The sequence below is a fragment of the Theropithecus gelada genome, chromosome 2, assembly GCF_003255815.1.
Source record: "Theropithecus gelada isolate Dixy chromosome 2, Tgel_1.0, whole genome shotgun sequence".
Lineage (NCBI taxonomy): Eukaryota > Metazoa > Chordata > Mammalia > Primates > Cercopithecidae > Theropithecus > Theropithecus gelada.
Window position 1 is genome coordinate 46,469,007 of NC_037669.1, and position 25,954 is coordinate 46,494,960.

General features: G+C 42.2%; 1 protein-coding gene and 1 pseudogene across 4 annotated transcripts in view; one reads left to right on the forward strand and one right to left on the reverse strand.

Annotated features, from left to right (window-relative positions):
- Positions 1–25,954, forward strand: part of CHCHD6 (coiled-coil-helix-coiled-coil-helix domain containing 6) — a 241,147-nt gene that overhangs the window by 61,831 nt on the left and 153,362 nt on the right. The gene's annotated exons all lie outside the window — the stretch shown is intronic.
- LOC112618345 lies at positions 1,107–17,469 on the reverse strand (annotated as a pseudogene).

The following is a 25,954-nucleotide window of genomic DNA, read 5'->3' on the forward strand; positions in this document are numbered from 1 at the left end:
TTCAGCACAGCGAGCTCGGGCACGGGCACTTGACAGGGACGTGGGTGGCAGTCACAGCATCCGTACTGACACGCAAGGAAGGACACTCTGGTAATCCCAACTATTTGGTACCAGAGCCAAGCAAACATGACTAAAGGGAGCTGGGTCAGCAGAACGGTACCCCGAGCCTCAGCAACAGGATGGCCCATGCGAGGCAGGATCCAGGCGGGGGAGAAAAGGAGACCAAAGCACAAGGCGACCAAGGCTGGTACGGAAAGGGCTGATCCTTCTTGCAAGGACTGGAGAATGCCCACTTGACTGCTGGCTGATCAATCTCTAATTGATGAGGGCATGTGACAAGGCTCAGCCCTGGCTCCACAGGGAGCCATGAAGCTGACTCAGCTGATACAAATGTTCCCACCTCTGCCCCACCCCCAAGTCCCCATGGTTCCACCATCACCTGATTTTCATTTGGACTTCTTTAACAGCTAGAGTAGATACAAATGGCTAAACACAGACCCCCAGTCCCCCTCCAGGGGGGACACAGCAGATTACAGGCAGCCGAGGGGAGAAACAGAACGACATCGGCTTAGGCCAGTCTGCAAGAAAAAGCAGGAAAGGAGGACCCAGATGCTTCTGAAGCATGCGAGCATGATTTCGGATGGAGGCAGGCCGGAGACTTTGCCTGTCTGCTGCTGGTTCCTGTAAGGGACATTTTTTTCTGATTAAATGGCAATTCCTCTTCTATGTAGCATCCGCTTGGATCACGATGCTGATTATAACTGGAAAGGGGTGTTTTGGGGAGTGTTTTCAGGAGAGGAAGAAAGAAAAAAACTTAAAAAAAACCTAGATTGCTCAAAGTTTCTGCCTCTTTTTTAGGAAGGGTAAGTCAACTATGAGCAAGTATTTTAATTCGACATGAAGGGGGAAAAAACATACTTTGGAAGGCATACAAAAAAAGGTAAACGTTGGATCACTTGTAAAACGGAACCTCATGGAGTCTAAACAAAAATGCACTTTCGGTCAACTTTTGCTTTTTTAAATTCCTTGTTTGACTTCCCATCCCAGTGAACATGGAAATGACAGCTGCCACGAGAGGTGTAGACTCGGAGGAGTCTCCGGGAGCCTCAGAGGGTTCGGCAGTTGTATTCTGGGTTTCTTGATCTTCTCTTTCTTGGTCTCACTTTTGTCTCTTGCTATCACCAAGGAGTGTGAGTAGCCCATGGTGACCTTCTCTGAGAAAATGCCATCCAGAATCTTCACCTCCTGGGCTGCAGTGCAAGACTTGGGCTTGTGGTCCCCGTAGCCCAGTTCCCCGAAGGTCGGTGATGGGCCCCAGCTGATGGTGCTCTCTCGTTGGTGGCCACAATGATGCTGCTCTTCCTATAAGCCAGGCTCTGGATTCTGTAGCCACAGAGGTCCTGCACTGCTTTCGGGTACGTGGTAGATTCACGGGAGGTATTGGTGGCCCCCCAGAAATACAGACCACCCACTTCACTGACGGCAAAGGACCAGGTGTAACCAGCATAGATCTGGGATGCCCCATGCCCAGGGAAGTCAAACAGCTTCACCAGGTGGAGGACCATCTCATCCTTCTGTTCTGCATGGCCCAGCTGGCCATAGCTACCAAAGCCCCAGGAGAAGACTCACTTCTGGGAGTCCAGGAACAGCGTGTGGTTAGTGCCACAGGCTACGTTTCACGCAACTACATTTGGTACAAGCAGGATCTGTCTCGATAAAGATGGCCACTCACCGAGGAACCAGTCTGTAGTTGTACTCTATCTGCTGTGCCCAGGTGATGAACTTCCCATCCAAGTTGTGTCCCAGCTGACCATATTCATGGCACCCAAAGGAATAGAGGTTTCCTTTGCAGTCCATTATCATACTGAATTCAGCCCCACAGGCCATTTTGGTAATTGGCTGGCCATTGTACATTATCTGCGCGGGGCTGGGGACAGCGTCTGTCTGGTTGCCAAGGCCCAGCTGTCCCATCTTATTTTCCCCAAACGCAAACATGGAGCCCATTTCCATCAAGGCCAAGGTGTGGTTCTGCCCATATGCTGCAGACACGATCACTTCGTAGCTGAGATCCTTGATGAGTCTGGGGGATTCTGCTCTCTTGGTGTCACCATGTCCCAGCTGCCCTTTCTCATTCCTCGATTTCCAAAGAATCTTTCCTGACTTTTTCTCCCATGCTTGTTAGGTGCTCTCTCTTCTGTTCAGACCATGATTTTGCCACCAGGCACCTGTGTGTTGTTAGTTTATCCAGAGCATTTTCTATTTTTTATTTCTATTTATTTTCAACATTTAGGTTCAGGGGTGCATGCACAGGCTTATTATATAGGTAAACTGTATGTCACAGGGGTTTGGTGTACTAATAATTTCAGCACCCAGATAATAAGCCTAGTACTCAATGGGTGTTTTTTCTGATTCTCTCCCTCTTCCTACCTTCCACCCTCAAGTAGGCCCCAGAGTCTCTTGTTCCCCTCTTAGTATCCAAGTGTTTTCATTGTTTAGCTCCCACTTATAAGTGAGAACATGCAACCTTTGGTTTACTGTTACTGTGTTAGTGTGCTTAGGATAATGGCCTCCACCTCTGTGTTGCCACAAAGGATATGATCTCATTCTTTTTTATGTCTGCACAGTATTCCATGGTGTACATATACCACATTTTGTTTATCTAGTGTACCATTGATGAGTATTTAGGTTGATTCTATGTCTTTCCTATTGTGAATAGTGCTGCAGTGAACATATGTGATATGGTTTGGGTCTGTGTCCCTGCCCAAATCTCATGTTGAATCGTAATCCCCAGTGTTTGGAGGCGGGGCCTAGTGGGCAGTGATTGGATCATGGGGATGGATTTCTCATGAATGGTTTAGCACCATCCCCTTGGTGCTGTTTGTGTGATAATGAGTGAGTTCTTATGAGATCTGTTTATTTAAAAGTGTGTAGCACCTCCCCTAACCTCTCTCTCTCTCTCTCTCACTCCTGCTTCCGCCTTCCAAGACAGCTGTTCCCCCTTTGCCTTACACCATGATTGGAAATTTCCTGAGGTCTCTGCAGAAGCAGAAGCCACTATGCTTCCTGTACAGCCGTGCACAGGAAGAACTTGTTCTTCCTGTGTACCTGTTCATCCTGTACAACAGAACTGGGAGCTAGTTAAACCATTTTTCTTTATGAACTACCCAGTCTCAGGTATTTCTTTATAGCAGTGCAAGAACGGACTAATACAATATGCGTGTGTGTGTCTTTATGGCAGAACAATTTATATTCTTTTGGATATATACCCAATAATGAGATTGCTGGATTGAATGATAGTTCAATTTTAAGTTCTTTGGGGAATCTCGCCACATTGTTTTCCACAGAGGCTGAAGTAATTTACATTCCCACAGCAGTGTCTATAAGCATTCCCTTTTCTCCACAACCTCGCCAACATCTATTATTTTTTGACTTTTTAATAATATTCTGACTGGTGTAAGATGGCATCTCATTTTGATTTTGGTTTGCATTTCTCTAATGGTTAGTGATGTTGAGCATTTTTTCATATGCTCTTTGGCTACGTGTATGTCCTTTGCGCGCTTCTTTTTTTTTTTTTTTTTTTTTTTTTAAACTCCAATTCTTTTTAATAGAGCTCATAGAAAAATTAATGTTGCAAATGACATTCAAAATTTTATCATGAAAATATTATAAAAATTAATGTTATTCAAAAGATACATGTATTGCATATATTATATATATTATATATGTGCCTGCCACCTCCATATATATATTTTGTATTTGTGTATAATATATAATACATATGCAATATTATATATATACATAATACATATGCAATATGTGTATATATACATAATACATATGCAATATTAATGTTGGATTCCTAACGTTAAGTAAATTTTATCAATTTCTGTCTGGCAAAACTAGACACATTCTTTAATTCTTGTTTTTTTTAATTCTAGATGTAATTCACTTTGCTATGCCTCAATTTTCTTTTTTTTTTTTTTTTTAATTTATTTATTATTATTATGCTTTAAGTTGTAGGGTACATGTGCATAACGTGCAGGTTTGTTACATATGTATACTTGTGCCATGTTGGTCTGCTGCACCCATCAACTCGTCATTTACATCAGGTATAACTCCCAATGCAATCCCTCCCCCCTCCCCCCTCCCCATGATAGGCCCCGGTGTGTGATGTTCCCCTTCCTGAGTCCAAGTGATCTCATTGTTCAGTTCCCACCTATGAGTGAGAACATGCGGTGTTTGGTTTTCTGTTCTTGTGACAGTTTGCTAAGAATGATGGTTTCCAGCTGCATCCATGTCCCTACAAAGGACGCAAACTCATCCTTTAGTTTGCAAATATTTTCTCCCATTTTGTAGGTTGCATGTTTACTCTGTTGATAGTTTCATTTGCTCTGCAGAAGTTCTTTAGTTTAATTAGATCCTATTTGCCAATTTTTGTTTTTGTTGCAATTGCTTTTGGTGTCTTCGTTGTGAAATATTTGCCAGGTCCTATGTTCAGAATGGTATCTCCTAAGTTATCTTCCAGTGTTTTATAGTTCTGGGTTTTACATTTAAATATTTAATCCATCTTGAGTTGATTTTGTGTGTTGTATAAGGTAGGGGTTCAGTATCACTCTTCTGCATATAGCTAACCAGTTATCACAGCACCATTTATTGAATAGGGAGTCTTTTCCTCATTGCTGGTTTCATCAAAAATTAGATGATTCGTAGGTATGCGGCATTACTTCTGGGTTCTCTGTTCTGTTCCATTGATCTGTGTGTCTGTTTTTGTACCAATACTCTGCCATTTTGTTTACTGTAGCCCTGTAGTATAGTTTGAAGTTGGGTAATGTGATGTCTCCCGCTTTGTCCTTTTTGCTTAGGATTGCCTTGGCTATTTGGGCTCTTTTGTTCTTTCGTTTTTTTGAGATGGAGTCTCACTCTGTTGCCCAGGCTGGAGTGCAGTGGTGCAATCTCGACTCACTGCGACCTCGGCCTCCCAGTTCAAACGTTTCTTCTGCCTCAGTCTCCCGAGTAGCTGGGATTACCGGCCTGCACCACCATGCCTGGCTAATTATTTTTGTACTTTTGGTAGAGATGGGGTTTTGCCATGTTGGCCAGGCTAGTCTTGAACTCCTGACCTCAAGTGATCCACCCACCTCGGCCTCCCAAAGTGGTGAGATTACAGGCACAAGCCACCACACCTGGCCCGAGCTCTTTTTTGAATATGAATTCAATATGAATTTTAAAATAGTTTTTCCTAATTCTGTGAAGAATGTCATTGGTAATTTGATAGGAATAGCATTGAATCCGTAAATTGCTTTGGGCAGTATGGCCATTTTAATAATATTAGTTTTTTGTATCCATGAGCATAGAATGTTTTTCCATTTGTTTGTGTCATCTCTGATTTCTTTGAGCCATGTTTTGTAATTCTCATTGTAGAGATTTTTTTTTACCTTTTTGGTTACGTGTATTCCTAGGTATTTTATTCTTTTTGTGGCTATTGTGAATGGTGTTGTGCTCTTGATTTGGCTCTTGGCTTGGATGTTGTTGGTGTATAGTAACCAATCAGTAATACTGATTTTTGTGTGTTGCTTTTGTATCCTGAAACTTTGCTGAAGTTGTTTATCAGATCAGGGAGCTTTGTGGAGAGACTAGATGTAGAATCATGTTGTCTGCAAATAGGGATAATTTGACTTCCTCTTTTCCTGTTTGGATGCTGTTTATTCTTTGTTTTGCCTGATTGCTCTGGCCAGGATTTCCAATAATATGTTGAATAGAAGTGGTCAGAAAGGACATTCTTATCTTGTGCCGGTTTTCAAGGGGAATGCTTCCAACTTTTGCCCATACAATATGATGTTGGATGTGGATTTGTCATAGATAGCTCTTATTTTCAAGTATATTCCTTCAATGCTTAAGTTATTGAGGGTTTTTAACATGAAGGGATGTTGAATTTTATGGGAATCCTTTTCTGCATCTATTGAGATGGTCATGTGGTTTTGTTTTTAGTTCAGTGAATGGGTTGAATCACATTTATTGATATGCATATGTTGAACCAACCTTGCATCCCAGGGATAAAGCCTGCTTGATCATGATGGATTAGCTTTTTTATGTGCTACTGGATTTGGTTTGCTAGTATTTTGTTTAGGATTTTTGCATCTGTGTTTATCAAGGATATTGGGCTGAAGCTTTCTCTTTTTGTTGTGTCTCTGCCAGGTTTTTGGTATCAAGATGATGCTGGCCTCATTGAATGAGTTGTGGAGAAGTCCCTCCTCCTCAATTTTTTGAAATAGTTTCAGTAGGAATGGCACCAACTCTTCTTCTTTATAAATCTGGTAGAATTCAGCTGTGAATCCATTTGGTCTTGCACTTTTTTTGGTTGGTAGGGTTTTTATTACTAACTCAATTTTGGAACTTGTTACTGGTCTGTTCAGGAATTTAATTTCTTTCTGGTTTAGTCCTGGGAGGTTATATGTGTCCAGAAATTTATCCACTTCTTCTAGATTTTCTAGTTTCTTTGCATGGAATTGTTTGTAGTAGTCTCTGATGGTTTTTTGTATTTCTGTGGGGTCAGTGGTAATGTACCCTTTGTCATTTCTTTTTTTTTTTTGAGATGGAGTCTCGCTCTGTCGCCAGACTGGAGTGCAGTGGCACTATCTCGGTTCATTGCAACCTCTGCCTCCCAGGTTCAAGCGATTCCCCTGCCTCAGCCTCCTGAGTAACTGGGACTACAGGCACACACCACCACACTTCGCTAATTTTTCGTATTTTACTAGACACAGGGTTTCACCATGTTGACCAGGATGGTGTTCATCTCCTGACTTTGTGATCCCCCCATCTCTGCCTCCCAAAGTGCTGGGCTTACAGGCATGAGCCACTGCACCTGGCCCCCTAAAGGGGGATTCTCCTCTCTTATTTTCTTTATTTGTCTAGCTAGTTGTCTGTCTTATTAATTTTTTCAAATAACCAGCTCCTGGGTTTGTTGATCTTTTGTATGGTTTTTAATGTCTCAATTTCTTTCAGTTCAGCTCTGATTTTGGTTATTTCATGTCTTCTAGCTTTGGGGCTGTTTTGCTCTTGCTTCTCTAGTTCTTCTAGTTGTGATTTAGGTTGTTCATTGGGGCTCTTTCTAAGTTTTTGATGTGGGCGTCTAGTGCTATAAACCGCCCTCTTAACACTGCGTTAGCTATGTCCTGACAGATTCTGGTATGTTGTATCTTTGTTCTCATTAGTACAAATAATTTCTTGTTTTCTTCCTTAATTTCATTACTAACCCAAAAGTCATTCCGTATGTGCCATGTGGCAATATGAAGTTGTTTTTGGGTGGAGAGTTCTGTAGATGTATATTAGGTCCATTTGGTCAAGTGTTGAGTCCAGGTCTTAAGTGTCTTTGTTAATTGTGTGCCTCAGTGGTCTCTCTAATACTGTCAGTAGGGTGTTGAAATCTACCACTATTATTATGTAGGAATGTTAGTCTCGTCATAGATTTTTTGTTTTTTGTTTTTTTTTGAGGTAGAGTCTTACTCTGTTGCCCAGGCTGGAGTGTAGTGGCACAATCTCGGCTCACTGCAAGCTCCGCCTCCTGGGTTCACACCATTCTCCTGCCTCAGCCTCCCAAGTAGCTGGGACTACAGGTTCCCACAACCACGCCTGGCTAATTTTTTGTATTTTTAGTAGAGACGGGGTTTCACTATGTTAGCCAGGATAGTCTAGATCTCCTGACCTCGTGATCCGCCTGCCTCGGCCTCCCAAAGTGCTGGGATTACAGGTGTTGATCATAGGTCTTTAAGAACTTCCTTTATGAATTTGGGTGCTCCTGTGTTGGGTATATATACATTTAGGATAGTTAGGTCTTCTTGTTAAATTGAACTCTTTACCATTGTGTAACACCCTTTATCTTTTTTATCTTGTTGAGTTAAAGTCCGTTTTCTCTTAGATTAGGATTACAACTCCTACTACTTTTTGTTTTCCATTTGCTTGGTAGATTTTTCTGTATTCCTTTATTATCCACAATGCCTGTGGATGTCATTGCATGTGAGATGGGTCTCTTGAAGACCTATACCATTGGGTTCTCTTTATCCAGCTTACCACTCTGTGCCTTTTAATGGGGTATTTAGCCCAATTACGTTCAAGGTTAGTATTGATATGTGCGAATTTGAACTTGTGATGTTATTAGCTGTTTATTCAGATTTGTTTGTGTGGTTGCTTCATAGCGTCACTGGTCTATGTTCTTTAGTATGTTTTTGTAGTGGCCAGTAAGTCTTTTCTTTCAATATTTGGTACTCCTTTCAGAACCTCTGGTAAGGCAGTTCTGGTGGTAATGAATTCCCTCAGCATTTGCTTGTCGGAAATGGATCTCATTTCTCCTTTACTTATGAAGCTTAGTTTGGCTGGATATGAAATTCTTGGTTAGACTTTTTTTTTTTTTCTTCTTAAAGAATGCTGAATATAGGGCCCCAATCTCTTCTGGCTTGCAGGGTTTCTGTTGAAAGATCTGCTGCTAGCCTGATGGGGTTCCCTTTGTAGGTGACCTGCCCTTTCTCTCTAACTGCCTTTAACATTTTGACCTTGGGGAATCTGATGATTATATGTCTTGGGGATAGTCTTCTTGTGTAATGTCTTGCAGGTGTTTTCTCCCTGCAGCATTTTCAAGTAACACCTGCCCTTTTCCAGCCTTAGTTCTGAGTTAGGTGAAAGGGAGAAGTACTTTGCATTAGTCCTACAGGTAACCGTCAGACAGGTTAGAACAGATGCACACAATAATTTACGAATAAGACATGCCCTGCTCCCTCTGGAACCAAGGACCAGAGTCTCACATTGGGAATGTGGCTGCAACTGAGCCATGACAGGGATAGGGTAAAGGCAAGTAAAAACACCAGACAGTTTTCCTACTGTTTTCAAGTGGCCTTTTTCTTTATTCAGCATTCACTTGCTTGTTTTAAACTTTAGACTATTTTTCAGAGCTTTGAGAAAGTTGGTTCTGACAGTTTCTGCATTTTTTTTTCTTTTTTTTTTTTGAGACAGAGTCTCAGAGTCGCCTAGGCGGAGTGCAGTGATGCGATCTTGGCTCACTGCAACCTCTGCCTCCCAGGTTCAAGCAATTCTCCTGCCTCAGCCTCCCAAGTAGCTGGGATTACAGGCACACACTGTCATGCCCGGCTATTTTTTGTATTTTAGTAGAGATGGGGTTTCACTGTGTTGCCCAGGCTGGTCGCGAACACCTGAGCTCAGGCAATCCTCTTGCCTCGGCCTCCCAAAGTGCTGGGATTATAGGCATGAGCCACTGTGCCCGGCCTCTGCATTTTTTTGTATGTTTCTGTGGGAGGATGAGAGCTTGGAACTGCCTGTCCCACCATTTTTCTCTGCTTTGATGATTTTTATCTGAATCACTATGCTAGTGATTGTAAAATGATGATTTTATATTTCTGCAATGTCTTCTATACTTATTAGTTGGCATTCTATTTGTTTTATTTCCTGTTTATTTTGTTCGTACTGATATGATTCAGATATTTTAACAGCATATTTTAAAATATAACTTATTGAGGTATAATGTATAGACAATAAAATTCCACCCTGAGTGCTCAGGTTGGTTACTTTGCTGAGTGTAACATGTCACAACCGTATAATAACCACCTTAGTCAAGATACAGAGCATGTTCTGCTTCCCAAAGAGTTCTCTTATGCCCCTTTGCAAAGGCTTTTTTAAAACTTTTTTTTTTTTGTAAATTACAGATTTACAGGAAGTTGTAAGGATAGTAGCGAGAGGGCCCATGTATCCTTCATCATATTTCCCTCAGAGGTTATATCTTGTGTAAATATCATACAATATCAAAACCACAAAATTGACATTGGTACAATGTATATGTGTAGTTCTGTGTCAATTTGTTACTTGTAAATTCCTGGAACCAGGACTTTGTGCTCCCCACTAGGCCTCTCTTTGATGCCACCCTGGCTGGGATGGGGAAGGGCACCTGCTTACTGCTCCCCAAGTGATCTCCACCAACAGGGAAGGCCTCACCACACTTGGGTGGTAGTCAGAGATCCACCCACCTCGCTCTTCTCTGACACCCTGGCAGGGAAGGTGGGTTGAGGCATCTTGTTTTGTGAAGGTGGAAGTCCAGGGTCTCCAGTTGGCCTTTGCTGGTGGGGGTGGCAGTGCAGCTATTTCTGTGGTGTTAGGCTGGAGCAGTGTAGTTATTATCTAAACGTTTTGCTGTCTAAAAGTTGCTTGTCTTGCTAAGCTGCTGCTTTCCTGGTCCTTTGGCTAGAAAGAGCTGGCTTTTCTAGGGGGGCTTTCCTGGTTTATTCCTATTGGCATCTCCTCCAGCACCCAGTCTGAGATAATGAGACAAGAAGAAAACTCAAGGAACTCACTGCCGTGTCATTCTGGGTCCTGAGGTCCCTAGCCACACTGCCTTCTTCTATCCACTTTTCAGAACCTTTTTATATCTGCTTTGTGTATGTAATGTCCAGGGTTTTTAGCTATATTTGCAGAGGCAATAAGAAAAAGTGAATCTACTCTTGCAGTGTCTTATTTTTTGACTTAAATTTTAAAGATTTGGTTCACATTATCATCACATTTTCCTCCATAAGACAGTAATACCAGTTTATGTTCCTACCAGCAGTGTCTGAGAGTGCCTGTGGCCAGCACTGAGTGCTAGCATCCTTTTCCATCTTGTTGATCTGACAGGCAGAAATGTGTGTCAGTGGTATTAATTTTTGTTTCTTTGGTTTCAAGTAGAGATTGAATATTTTTCATATATTTATGGGCCTGATTTTTCCCTCTCTTGTGAATTGCCTCTTCATGTCCCGAGAGAGAGAGAATTTAAAATAGAAAGTGAGGAGTAATATGTTGCTGTATCAGTTAAGGACCAACCAGGAGAAACTATAGCAATTATTGGAGCAGAGAATTTCATATCAAGTCAGTAACTAGGTACAAGGTTGTTAACTAGGTTATTGAAAGGGTAAAAAGGGAACATTAAAGTATTATGGAGGTAGCAACCACAAGAAGCAGCTACCACCAGCTGTAGGGCTGAAGAATCAAAGGGAAGATGTTGCAGTTACTAAAACTCTAGAGGTTAAGGGAAGTCCTCATGTAACTCAGAGCTTCATGGAGGGGCACCTCTTGGCTGGGGCTTTTGTCTTCAAGGGTGGGATATGATGAAGTTGCTTCTGCGGATTTTGGGAAAACTGCAGGCTGGAATCAGCGGCTGCTCCAGGGCAGAACTGATCCGGTAAAGGAGCCCTGCTGCGGGGGAGAGGAAGCAGACAGGGCACAGGTGCAGATTTCCTGTGGCTTTCCTGAGATTCTCATGGAGACACATGGCCAAGCGGGAGTGGGATTTGCTGAGTGCCAGCCAGGCCCCGCAGTGTGGAAGACCAGTGTGGAAGGTGAGCTGGGATCTGAAGTGCAAGAACATGATGATCAGCTCAGCTACCATTCCCTTAGGAGGTGTTGCCTTGGGGTGAATGTGGAGTGGGAAACATGAATTGGCTGTGCCTCTGGTTGTCTTGGGTCTTCTTTAATAGTTTCTCCTTTAATAGTTTGAACATCTTGCTACAGTGCATTTTAGTGTGAACATTGTTTTTGGTACAACATGGCTCCTAAATTATATTTTGCATATGGATGCTATCCCGGGTACTCTATGTCACTGCCTTTGTAGTATCATACAGAATTGGATATGAAGTTGTATACATGTACTTCACAGGGGAGACAGGGTTTTTCAAGAGTAGTTCTGATTATGTCTGATGCTCTCTTTACTTTGGATCCTAATCCGCCTCGCATTCTCTCAGCTTAGTAAAGTGAGGCTTCAGTTATATTCCAATCAAGCTGGAGACCACCATCTGTGACCGCTTCTGCACACATCCCTCTTCTGACTTCCCTGTTTGTTTGTCCTGTTTGAATTGATTCTGAATTCCTAAGGATTGGGATCATACTTATCTTATGCATAGGACCTTGAGGGCACTTAGTAGTTGCTCAACAAATATTTGTCAAACATTGATAGCAACAACAGCAATCATATTTACTTTACATATAATCACTTAATTCTCATATCAACTCTGAGTAGTTGTTACCATATTCAATTCTGAGGTGAATTTTTTTCTTATTGTAACATCTTTGAATTAGGGATACATTTTATAACCAGTGACATAACATCATTTTTTTTCTTAGTGGTAATGGAATAATGGTTCATGTTATAATTGATGGTGTCTTAGATTCAATTAAATATGGTGTTATTCCCACTTTATAGGAAACTGGGACACAAAGAGACAAAGTGACTTGCCCCAGGCCACACTACTAGAGAGCGCCAGAGCTGGGGTGAAGGCCTGGCCTCTAGTTTGAGGGTCTTCCTCTTCACTGTTGCCTCCCTGCCTCTCTATACCTTTGAGCCAGCCCACCTGTCTCAGTCTCTTCCACCTTCTGTGTCTAGCTCAGACTTCACCTGCCATACCAGCCATTCTCGTCCCATGCTACTCTGCCAGTCAGCTGTCATTTCTTCTCCCCTCCCTTGAAACCCATAGCATTTCTTTTTGATACTTATTTTACCTGGTTTTCTATGTTTTTATTTAATGGATTTGCCTTTTCCAAGTTATTCAGACTTCAAATCAGCTTGTAAGGTAGAAATCATACAGGTCAAAACTACCCAGGCGTACATTTTAGGAAGACTGGTTAGGTTTGGGTTTGCAGTTCAGTACACTCAGTTTTTTCTTCTACATTAGGCAAATCACTATTTCAGCATCAGATCAGCCCCAGATCATTAGTTACCAAATCAATAGTTATTTCAGCACCAAATCAGAACCACATGAAGTAGTCGCTTGTGTTTTGGAGCCATGTTACAGGAAAAATCCTAATCTTCAACATTGGATGAGCTTGTTAAGTGTAACAGGATACCCTCTAGGAGACACACAGAAATGAGGCAGACTGCAGGAGGCACCTCTTCCGCTTAGAAAGCGCTGCCACACTGCATACTTCCCACTCTGGGGCTCAGCCTGCATGGGCATAGGTGGCAGCAGGCACGATGAGCTCTTTTCCAAGGCATTTGCTCATTGAGAGGAATGGCAATTGTTCTCCATTTTCAAAACTTAAAGAAAACTGGTTTTATTTTAACAGCTGCATTAAGATATAATTCACTTACCATATAATTATCCCATTCAAAGTATCTAACTCAGTTATTTTAAGTGTATTCATAGAGTTGTACAACCATCACCACAATCAATTTTAGAACAGTTTTGTCACTCCCAAAAGAAACTCTACCGATTAGCAGTAACTCCCTATTTTCCACAACCCTTAGTCCCAGGCAACATCTAATCAACTTTATCTCTATGGATTTTTGCGTGTACTGAACATGCCATACAAATGGAATCATAGAATATGTGGTCTTTGTGACTAGCTTCTCATGTAGCATAATGTGTTCAAGATTCATCTATGCTGTAGCATGTATTAGTACTTCATTTCCTTCTATTGCCAATATTCCATTGTATGGCTGTATCACATTTTATATATCTGTTAACCATTTGATGGATATTTGGGCTGTTTCCACTTTTTTAGCTACTATGAATAGTGCTGCCATAAACATTTTTTTTTTCTGTGGACATGTTTTTATTTCTGTTGGTTATATACTTTGTAGTGGAATGGTTGGATCAAATAGTAACTGTCTGTTTAACTTTCTGAGGAATGTTTGGACTGTTTTCCAAAGTGGCTGCCTGCACCACTTTACATTCGCACTAGTCCACCTGTGTCTGAGCAGATGGTGGCTTCCCCGCAGTTCTCTGGCCTTTTCCCTCATGGTCACAAGGCATCCAGTCCTCACATCAGCACCTCAAGCAGGAAAGACACTTCTCCAGCCACTTCTGCACATGTCTCATTGGCTGGAGCTGGGACCTGTGACCATCTCAGACCCGCCACCGTAAAGGAGAGTGGGATTACCATGATTGCACTAGATTGGACACAACTTCCCCTGAGGCTGCCAGAAGAGCCTACCTTTCCTGAGATCAGAGGCATGAAGTAAATGCCTACAAAACTACGGCTTCACTGGCATGAAGGAAGGCAGCAGCTTTAGAGGGGAGCGGCTGCAAGGAGGCCAGTGAACAGTGTGTACCCCAGGATCTTTACAGTCAAGACAGTGGAAGAGGCCAAGACAGACATACATGCATGAGACCTCTGTAGGTCTCAGACCAGCAGGGCCATTTCTAGCACAAGAGCTAGAAGCAGTAACACTCTGATTTGGCCTGAGGCAGTGGTAGCATTGAAGTGACAATATTCATTCTTGCCTGGTTTCATGAAGTAGAACTAGATCCCTGAAGTTTTTTCTTTAAGGGATTTTCCCCTGGAAGTGCATCCTCTAGGAGAACACTTAGTTGCAATCTGCTTGTTAGAAGACAGAGATGCATCTGCTAGCCTCCTGCCTTGTGTGTGGTTTTGGAGTCCAGTTAAGCAGCTGGTCATCAGCCGAGGGATCAGGACTGGAGCAAGGACTGCCTTGAGTCTGTAGAAAGATGCTGATCTGGAGAAGATGCTGCTGGCAGACCTGCTTTCAGAGCCAGATGTCAGTATCCTGTGCCCATGCTGTGAGGCCTGCGTTCTCCCAGTACCCAACTCATTTCATCCATCTGCCTTTCATTCTTGCTCTTCCCTCCTTCTTTACCCTTGTCTCTCTCAACTTCATTTTCCCACTCTCTTTTTTAGCCTCTTGGAGCTGAGATCCAGAGGCCCAAAGTCTTTTTCTTTTCTTGCAGCAAACAGTATTATAGGAAGCCCTTGTCTTTGCCAGCAGTGAAGGGGAAAAGCCTCTGCTTAGAGGGTGGAGATTAGGGGAGGGTCTGGGAGTGTCACAGGAGAAATGAGAAACAGATGTAAGATCTGTGGCTGAGCCCAGTCAGAGGAGTTGGCGGGTGGGGAGAAGGAAAAGGAGGCTGGAATTTGGTGGTGGTAGTCATTCGTGTGTTTAATACTTTTGTGGCTTTACTGGTGTTCGTGAAGCAAACGGCTCCCAGCAAGGCAGTGAACAACAAGCCGATGATTAATTGCCCTTTTTAAATTGTAATTATGTCACTCACCAGAACCCGTGAACATTAATTCTCGATTTACAGAGTGAGTAATTGAATAATGAAGGGGCTGCCTGTTTGTTGTGCTGTGTTCTTACTCTTGCATTTCTACAGTGCCAGGCCCTTCTATCTCTCCTAGTCTTTGGATGTTGCCCACTTCCCTGTTGGTTTTAGTGCCTGTTCTGGCCTCTGACTGCAAGCTGTCTAACATGACATTTCATTGACAGTGAGTAAGGCCCAGACCGACGTCATATGCTCTAGAGAAAGGGAGGCCAGCCATTTCTGATTCCAATCCGATGCTGCCTTTCATTAAATTTCTTCAATGAAAGCCTGCTCTGCCTAACTCAAGCAAAATAATGTGAATTTGCTACAAGGATGCAGGGAAGCTCACAGAAGCAAAGGGAAAGTTGAAGAAGCAGGTCTTAGAAGAAGAGAGCTAGACCCAGGGTCCAGGGTGGGGGCACCAGTAGGCAGGTCCTCCCTGCAGGCACCACTCTAGAATGAATCAGCTCCAGCATTTCCAGTCTGCCATTTCACGCTTGATTGCTTCAAATTCCTGAGCAAGTCACACCCTTGGCAGTGGAGGGTGGAGCACTTTGACTGTCTTGCCAGGAATCAGGAATGCACACATTGTGGGAGGGAACAGTCATTCCTCCCTCCACCGCCAAAACACACATAAGCAACAGGCTCTTACCAGAAGGGAAAATGGATGCTGGACAGGCAGATGATTTTTGTATATGGTGTAAGGTAGGGGTTCAGTATCAATCTTCTGCATATGGCTGGTCAGTTAGTCCAGTACCATTTATTGAATAGGGAGTCATTTCCCCATTGATTAACTATAGTCACTATTCTATACATTAGATATCCAGAACTAAATTCATCTTATGTGTGAAAGTTTGTGCTCTTTGACCTACCTCTCCCCTACCCCATAACCTTTGGCAACCACCCTTTGTTTCTCTAAGTTCTACATGTAAGTGAGATCATGTAGTATTTGTCTTTCTGAAATATGCTTATTTCACCTAGCATAATGTCATGTGATCATCTCAATAGCTGCAGAAAGCATTTGACAAAATTCAACATCCTTTCATGATAAAAATTGTCAGCTTTCAGTATAGAAGAAATGTTCCTTAGTATACAAAGGCTACATATGACAAGCCCATAGCTAATGTTATACCGAATGGTGAAAGACTGAAAGCTTTTTCTGTAAGATCAGAAACAAGGGTGCCCACTCTTGCCACTTCTATTCAATATAGGACTGAAAGTTCTAGCCAGAGCAGTTAGGCAAGAAAATGAAATAGAAAGCATCCAAATCAGAAAAGAAGAAGTTAATTGTCTCTGTTTGCAAATGAAGTGCTCTTATATATAGAAGTTCCTAAAAACTTCACAAAAAAACTGTTAGAAGTGTAAAGTTGTAGGAAACAACATCAACATGGAAATATCAATTGCATTTCTATATACTAATAATGACCTATCTGAAAAAGAAATTAAGAAAACAATCCCATTTACATAGCATCAACTTTAGGTTTTGAGATGTTTTTCCATTAGTGAGGCTACTTGGTTTGGAGCCTCAGAGGCCTTTTTGATCAGCAGCTGTGATCTGTAAGGTAGAGGACTGCATGAGAGGTGCAGCAGCTTGGGGCCATGATCAGGCATGCAGGCCTGCCATTTTATGTGGTGGCAGGGGGGCCTGGTACACACTGGGATTAAATTCATGAGATTGTCCTTGTTAAGGAACTTGGATCAGAAAGAGATAAGTAATTCAATACTTTTTGGGGAGGGTAAGAGGGCACTCTTAATGTGAATAGGGGAGAATCTGTTTGAACCTTTTTTTGTATCCCCGCTGCACTCATTTTTCTGTTGACCTGTCCTGGGAGATACTATGCCTTGTACATGGAGAACTCTTGACAGCTGCCTGCAGGTAGCTTTCTGTGACAGTTAGTGGATGTGCTTATCACAAATAGAATGGGCAGGAATCTATTTCACACCCCCCACTGCCTCTTGGTTTTCTGTTCCCCAGTGGTGCCCATCTTTATTCTCCATAAGAAACCCAGGCTTCTATCAACATCTTGAACAACAAAAGTTCTCTCTGACCATAGTTCCACTGCTTTGCTCTTCCTGCTCTCTTTCCTATTGAACTTTCTCTTTCCTTTCAATGCATTCTGAAAACTTCCCTGTTCTCTCAGCCCAGCAGCCTCTTCCTCTTTCCTTTGTCTTCCTAACCAGAGCAGACCCCCTTGTCAGCCTTTGTGGATTTCACGCTCCTCCTGCTAGCACTCATTATACATAATATCTGCCCCCACTGCCTTGCTGCTGCTTTCTGCCCCCAAACTGTGGAATGTGGCTGGAGAAAGCTTTGGTGCTAATTTGCAGACTACCTGGTGTACTCCACACAGAACTGCCCAGCCTCAGCGCTGCTCAGCAGCAGCACCGTCCCACCCTCACTCATGCCCCATATAATTTTCCCACAGAAACTTTTCACACGTTTCCCTGTTCAGGCATCCCCCAGTGTCAGCAGATACCACTGCCTCTCAGTTCGTGGAAGAAAAAAGGGGCCAAATAATCCGACCCCTCCTCCCCCAGTTTCACCCTTTCACATTAGTGTCTGTCTCTTCACTCACTATTTTCCTTTCGTACTTGTGATCCTCACTGGATTTTGAGAGGTTTTTCTTGGACCTTTATATATCAATTGTCATTCCTTTTGCTTGTATTTTTCATTTTCCCCTCTCTATTGATTCCTTTTCCTTAGCTTATATATTTTCCCAGGATTCTCAAAGTACTTTATGTATTTATTTTTTTTCCTGCTTCCAGTGGTTTAGAAGCTATGTATTCTTCTATTCTCCTTGTGATTGTACTTATATATTTACAAAAGTGTTTAATTCCCATGTTTCCTTCACCCAGTTTTTCTCCAGTAATGTCATCTTGCACAACTTGCACAGCCATAGTACAGCGTTTCTCAGCCTCAGCTCTGTTGACATTTTGGGTTGGATGCTTCTTTGTTGTGTGGCTGGCAGGTGGTGACTGTCCTTTGCATTATAGAAAGTTTAGCAGAATCCCTGGCCTCTACTCACTAGAAACCAATAACACTCTTCTAGGTGTGCCAACCAAAACAATCTCCAGATGTTTCCAAATATCCTGTAGGCAGCAAAATCACCCTGATGGGGGAGTGGGGGCGGGGGAGAAAAATCACCCTAGTTGGAAACTACTCCGTGTTAGTTTTCTATTACTGCTGTAACAGATTACCAGTTGGTGGCTTAAAACACATGAACATTTTATCTTCTAGCTCTCAGAAGTCTGACAGTCACTCTAGCTCCCATAGGCAAGGGAGGGCGTAACACAATTGTGTGAATAAAAGAAGGGGATCTTTGGGAGCTGCTTGTCACTAATGCTGTACATTTCCCTCTAAGCTATGCTTTAGCTACAGCTCATAATTTTTGTTTGTTTGTTTGTTTGTTTCTTTGTAAAATTTACATAATATAAAAAAACCATCTTAAACATTTTAAAGTATACAATTAACTAGCATTAAGTACACTCACCATGTTTTACAGCCATATCACTATGCATTTCCAGATTTTTTTCATGATCCTAAACTCTGTATCCATTAAATAATAACTGTCCCCAATTAAATAATAAATGTCCCCATTTTTCCTCCCCCCATCCCCTGGTAACTTCCACTTTCTGTTTCTTTTCTTTTCTTTTTTCTTTTTTTTTTTTTTGAGACGGAGTTTTGCTCTTGTTGCCTGGGCTGGAGTGCAGTGGCACGATCTTGGCTCACTGCAACCTCCACCTCCCGGGTTCAAGCAATTCTCCTGCCTCAGCCTCCCAAGTAGCTGGAATTACAGGTGTATGCCACCATGCCCAGCTAAGTTGCTGTATTTTTAGTAGAGATGGGGTTTCACCATGTTGGCCAGGCTGGTCTCCAACTCCTGACTGCAGGTGATCCACCCGCCTTGGCCTCCCAAAGTGCTGGGATTATAGGCGTGAGCCACCATGCCAGCGTCTACTTTCTGTTTCTATCAGTTTGCATATTCTAGTTACTTCATATAAGTAGAATTATGTAGTATTTGTCCATCTTTGGCTTATTTCACTAAGTATAACATTTTCGGGGTTCCATGTTATAACACATATCAGAATTCCCTTCCTTTTGAAGGCTGAGTAAGATTCCATTGTGTATATATACTAGTTTGTTTATCCTTTCATCCGTTGATGGACACTTGGGTTGCTTCTACCTTTTGGCTGTTGTGAATGATGCTGCTGTGAACAAATATCTGTTCAAGTTCCTGCTTTCAGTTGAATATATACATAGAAATCCATTATATGGTAGTTCTATATTAAACCTTTTGAGGAAACACCAAACTGTTTTCCGTAGCACTGCACCATTTTATATTTCCACCTGCCATGCACAGGGGTGCCAGTTTCTCCATGCAGCCTACAGACTTTTGATGTTTTATTATTTTATTTTCATTCAGTTCACTATTAAAATACTTCTTTTACATTTTTCTTTGAGAAATGAGACCTCCTCTTTGACCCATGGTTTGTTTAGGACTGTATTGTTTAATGTTCCAGTTTCTAGAGAGCTCCCTGTTATTTTTCTTCTGATTTTTAATTTAATACTTTGTGATCAGATAACATATTTTAACAATTCCAATTAATTTGAATTTTTAATGTTCATTTTATGAGCTAGGAGATGGTCTGTCTTGGTGAATGCTTCATGTATGTTTGAAACTAATGTTTATTGTTATGTGAAGTGTTCTGTAAATGTCAGATTCAAATTTTTATGGTGGTGGTTCAGTTCTTCTGTATTCTTGTTAATTTTCTGTCTAGTGGTTGTCTCAATTTCTGAGAGTTGTGTCGAAGTCGTCAACTATAATTGTAGATTTGCCTACTTCTCTCTTCAGTTGTATTACATTTGTTCTGTGGGATATTTTGGAGCTCTGTTGTTTGGTGCATACACATTAAGATTGTTATGTCTTGGCAAGGAATTGATCCTTTTATCATTATGTAAAGTTTCACTTTTTCTCTGGTAATGTTCTTGGCTTTAAAATCTTCTTTGTCTGGTATTAATATGGTCCATCTAGCTTTCTTTTCATTAGTATTCACATAGTATATCTTTTTCATACTTTATTCTACCTACATAAATTTGCTTGCTAGCATATAATTGGGTCTTTTAAAAAAATCCATTATAACAGTCTCTTAATTGGTATGTTTACACCATTTGTATTTAATGTTATTAATGATATGTTAGGATTCAAGTTTGCCATTTTACTTTTTGTTTTCTGTATGCTTCTAATGTTTTTTATTCCTTTGTTTCTCCTTTCCAGTCTTCCTGTGGGTTACTTGAACATTTTGTAGTATTTTGTTTTAATTAATCAGAAGCGTTTTGAAATATTCTCTTTGCTTTGCTTTTTAGTGAGTACTGTATGGATCGTGATATACCTACCTATCTCAGTCTACTGTATCAACATTTTACCACTCCAAGTGGAATATAGAAATCTTACCACCAATTATATCCCTTTACCCTCTCCCAATAATGATGTGGGGTTGTCTTAAATATTACCTGTGTATATATTGAGAACCACATCTGACAGTGACACAATTTTTTGCTTTCAAATGTCAAACATAATTTTTAAAACTCAAGAGAAGCATTGCTTGTTGTATTTACACTTTCCATTGTTTTTTCTTCATTCCAAACATGTTCTAAGTTTGTTCATTCATTTGTCCCTCCCTCCTTCCTTTCTTCCTTTTTAAAAATTATTTCGTTTCTATCTGAAGAACTTGTTTTAACAATTAGAGCAGGTCTCCTGGGAACAGATAGATGCCTTTCATTTTCCTTCACTAAGTCTTTACTTTTCTTTCTGATCCCTGAAAGATATTTTTACCAGATACAGACTGTTGGGTTAACAATTGCTTTCCTTCAGATTGTGAAAAATATTCTGCCACTTTCTTCTGGCCTCCATGGTTTCTGTTGAGAAATTCACTGTCATTTGCATAATTCTCCCATAGGTAACGTGTCATTCATCTCTTGTACTTTCAAGGTATTTTCTTTGTCTATATTCTTCAAAAATTTGATTATGATTTATTTGTCTGGGAGTAGATTTCTTTGGGTTTATTCTATCTGGGGTTTGCTCAGCTTCTTGACGCTACATGTTTTTTTTTCATGAACTTTGAGAAATTTTCAATCATTATTTCTGCAAGTATTTTTTCTGTATCTTACTTTTCTCCTTTCCTTTAGGACTGTAATGGTTCTTTGCATTTTGTGTTTCCCCCCCATATTTTTGTTTCAAACTATGATTTTTAAAAGTATAATTTATAGATATATGTATATACATACATATATGTTTATATATATTTACATTTATTTGTATAAGTTTACACTATCCATTAAGTAATTCCATTTTTATATCTATTTCTTATTTTTTAAATTGGGTTCATTTCCTATTTTGCTGGAGTGTTTTCTCCAGTAATCCTTTCAGAAAAAGTTTGAATCTTGTAAACTTTATTTTTTCACATCTAAAAATGTCTTTCATTTTCCAGCTGGTATATAAAACTTCTAGGACTTCTACGGCAAAATAATTTTAACTTGGTACTTTGAAAATATTCTCCTACTGTCTTCTGGTATCTGGTATTGCCAGCTCTTTCCCCTTTCTGTTGTTGTTGGACTTCTTACAATAGTATCGTATTAGTTGTGTTCGCCTCTGATGTCCCTGCAACAGTGTCTTGAAATGAGGGACAGTGTCTACTAAACTTTGTAGATGCAGTCCCTAGGACAATGCTCAGTAAACTATATCAGCAAACATTTGTTACCTTGGATTGAAATGTGGGAAACTGAGCTGTATCTGGAGAGCCACGTCAACGGATAGATTTGGTCCTCTGGTCTTGCATATTGTTGATACAATTTTTTTTTTTTGAGTGAAAATATTCTCCTAGCCATTTTTAGCTACAAAGAGGTATGCCTTTCCTGAGGGGCTGCAGGTTGCAGTGTTGTGAGAATGGGGAGTGTAGTTCATTCTGAGAGTGTGTCTGGCCCTGTTGCTGGGGCTGGCCATCACAGCAGATAGCTGCCCATGTTTCCTGCCCACTAGGAGCTCATTCTCTGGTAGAGACATGCAGACAGGTTCCTGAAGCATAGAAGGACCTCAGTGTGAATCCCAGTTCTGTCATTTGTAAGGTGTTTTCCCTGAAACAGGGTATTTATTCTGTTTTTACCTCAGCTTTCTCTTGCATGAAATGAGTTTAGTAATTTCCATCATGCTGGTATGGAAAGCATTAAATAAGAAGGCATATATAAAGCACTTGGCATGTAATTGGCATTCAGTGAATTTTAGTTCTTTTTCCTTTTTTCTTTTGAACTCATTTGTTAGGAAGCTGGAGAGTTTTTCTTTCTGGCTGAGTTAAGAATTGGGCATAGCAAATGTGTTCATCTTCTCAGAATGTTTTCCAGGGTAATGTAACCTAGAAGCAGAAGATTCTGGTTAATTCTTGAAGATCCAACTCAAACCTAGAATTCTAGGATTTTAAGATTTTATGTTTGGTTTAGCTTTTTGGAAAGGAGAGTTCTTTTTCAGTCTCTAGGTTTTCTGGGTTGGTATCATCTTACCACATTGGCAAGGTAACTCGTATCCCTTGAAGGTTAAATAATGACACTCAGCATTACCTGGTGAGTAGAAAAACCAGTCCAAGGTTTTTTCATTAGGCCCTGCCACTTCTCTCCTGACTTCTCTCCTTACTTCAGGCCCCTCTTCTCCATCACCCAGAGAGAACATTCTCAAGGGAAGCCAGGATGGTTTACTTACCCTTCTGCTGGGCTTCTCCATTTATGTTAGAGGAGCCTTCTTGCTTTGGGCAAGGAGAACGGGTATGTATTGGAGGTAAGAGCTCACTCAGGTGATGGCTCACAGTTGGTTTCAGTGGTGGGGTTTGCAGGAAGGGTGGTGACTTCATCTCTTCCCTGATTTTTGTTACAGGAGGCACTCTTACTGGCTAGTGAAATGCATATTCTTGGCCGGGTGTGGTGGCTCATGCCTGTAATCCCAGCACTTTGAAGGCTGAGGAGGGAGGGTTGCCTGAGCCCAGGAGTTCAGGACAAGCCTGGGCACCATAGTGAGACCCCGTCTCTACAAAAATATAAAAACAAAATTAGCCGGGCATGGTGGTGTACACCTGTGGCCCCATCTACTCAGGAGGCTGAGGTGGGAAGATTGCTTGAGGCTAACAGTTCAAGGCTTCATTGAGCTGAGATCATGCCACTGCACTCCAGCCTGAGCAACAGAGTGAGAGACCCTGTCAATCAATCAACCACTAATTCAAATCAGTGAAATCAGTTAATCAAATGAAGGTTCCTTTCCCCCCAGGATTGCCTGCTCACCTCTCCTCCACTCTCACTCCTTTGGAATAGTTTCCAGTCAAGTGTTTTGTCATCTTCTTGGGGAACATCTGTTCTTATAACTTAGGTAATTTTTCCAAGAGAAGGATTTAAATCTCTGAGAATCGTCATCCTTGTCCGCACCATGGAGTATCGGTGTACAGTGGCTCCCAAGGCTGTACAGCTGGCCCAGATATGCCCCAGGGAAGGCCTCTGCCAGCATTGTGCTCCTGGGGTTAGGACTGTGTGTGATTTGAACAATGGAAATGTCAGAGTCCTTCTGTTAGTGCGCTATGGAGATGGCGCCCTGGAGAGGGTTTCTGTGTGGAGATGGACTCCACCGCACATGTACTTGGAAGGGTTTTTATTTAGGCCCACTCAAAGCCTCTGTGGCTGAACTTGAGCTTCCTTGCCCTCCACTCTATCTCCGTAGTCCTCACAGTGGTCCTGAGAAGTCAGGGTAGGATCAGGGAATCCTTGGGTGCAGGGCCAGGATGCCTTTAGGTAGAAGTCTGCCAGGGAAGCTTTAGGAAAGCTGGCCCTCCCAGTGGCTTTTCTACCCTGTCTTTTGCCTATTCCTTGCCCTAGGTTTAGTGTTTTTCAGAAGCTTAGATGGATGAATTGCATCTGGCCCTCTTACCCCTGGAGGTGGAAGAATGAGTGGTGCCTCAACCTCTGGGTCTCTCATACTGTGTCTCTCTCTGCAGGGTGTGCAGGAGAGTGGCTGTCTGAGGCTCTCTAGCCTGGCGGGCAGGGAGAGGGTCACCACCTGGGCATGTGGAAGCATTCTGTGTGTTGCTTTAGTGGGGAAAACCTTGTGTTTTCTCTTGCCATGAATGCTAGGGAGAGATAGTGAGGATTGTTGAAAGACCACATAAATGGACCTGCCTAAGACAGGGGAGCAGGGCAAGAAACTAGACTTTCCAATTTGACATAGAGCTTCCCCGGAAGTCATTTTCCTAAAAATACTGAAAAGACCTTGAGTTGCTAATTTAAGGGAGGTAATCTCCAGATTTGTCTGTTTCTAGTTATTGTTCCTACTTATTTATAGATGGAAAATGTGGTGTCCCAGGTGTGAGCTGAGGCCCCAAGTCTACCGTGGGACTTCAAGAACATTTTTATTGCCTATCTTGGGACCTTTTTTTTTTTTTCCAAATGTATTTTTTTAATACAGTAGTGATACATACTTTAAAAAGTTAATACATATTTGTTAAAAACTTAAAAATCCCGTGAAGTATTTAAAAGAAAAAGTGAGTCAGCCTCCCTCTCCTTGCCCCCAGGGCCACTCCCAGGATCACTGTGGAGGAGAGGTTGATGGGAATTGTTCTGGAGGCTCCTGACCCAAGCTCTGCCGCTCGGCCCCCCTCCCCGCTGGTGTGGTGTGGCCGTGTGAGAAGGAAGCGGGAGAAGAGTAACAGGGCACCTCTGTGCCAGTGTCTGGCTCCAGTCCTCCTTGTCGAGGGAGGGTTTAAGAGTAGATGAATGATCTCCCCCGACTGTGCTGTTTCCTTCCCAGGCCTTGTGCTGTATGTGCTAATGTGCATTTCACCAGATTTCCCTCTCTTGTCTTTTTAAAAAGTTTGTGATTTTTGCTTCACAGTTTGAAGCACAGAATTATAACAGAGGGGTGGCGGGAGGGAAAACCAAGTGGTGCACTGGAGGTTCCGTGGGGGGGACCAGTGCAGCAGGGTGACAAGGCACACGAGTCACTCAGGCTTCCTGGGCCAGGGTGTGAGAGGAGTGCTGAGTAGTGAGATCTCTGCTTCATCTCCAAAGGCGAGATAAATGGAACTTCTGAATGCTGGTTCTTGGAGTGGCTTTTATTCTTTGACCATCCACTTAGAGATGGAGTGGGAGACACCTGGAACTGCTGAAACCTTGCTGTTCTTCAAACAACGAAAGTGATTTCATTAGAGGCTTTCTGCTGAGGTTCCTGGGGTCTGTATTGCCAGCCCACTTCCCTTGCTTTCAGGATGGGCCACAGTTTGATCTGGAAACTAAATGTGCCCTTTTCAGTGGATACGGTTCTCTTTTCCCCGCTGTTTTTCCTTTGTGGCAGGCCTAGTCACGACGCGAGCATCCTCTCGGCTCCCTGACGGCACTTGCTCTATTATAGCAGGGTGCCCCTGCTCTGTAGCTGTGGAGCTGCTCCGGGACCCTCCTGCCGGCCTGTGGGCTCCTCAAAGCAGTGGCTGGGCCTGAGTCACCTTCTTGTCCTCCTGGACTCTTCTGGTCAGAGAGGACCTTTGATGGTCACAGATAGCCAGCCGCTCAGTCACTGAGACCAGATGTTGGTCGAATTTCGCAGGAATTGCAGCTCAGTCTGCCTTGCCTCTCAGTCCATGTGGGCTCCAGTGCCTGATTCATCCAGGCTGAAAAGATTTGTATTTGCCTTTTGTGCCTTGGTCGGTTGCTTTTGTATCCTGGAGTGTTCCATTTTTCTTTCTTCCCCAGGTTAACAGGAAAAGTTCCAGGATTGGCTTAAATGTACCTTCCTTCAAGAAAGCTGTCTCTGCCCTCTGTTGCTGGCGAGGTGTTCCCTTGCACGAATCCCCATGGCTCCCGGACTTTT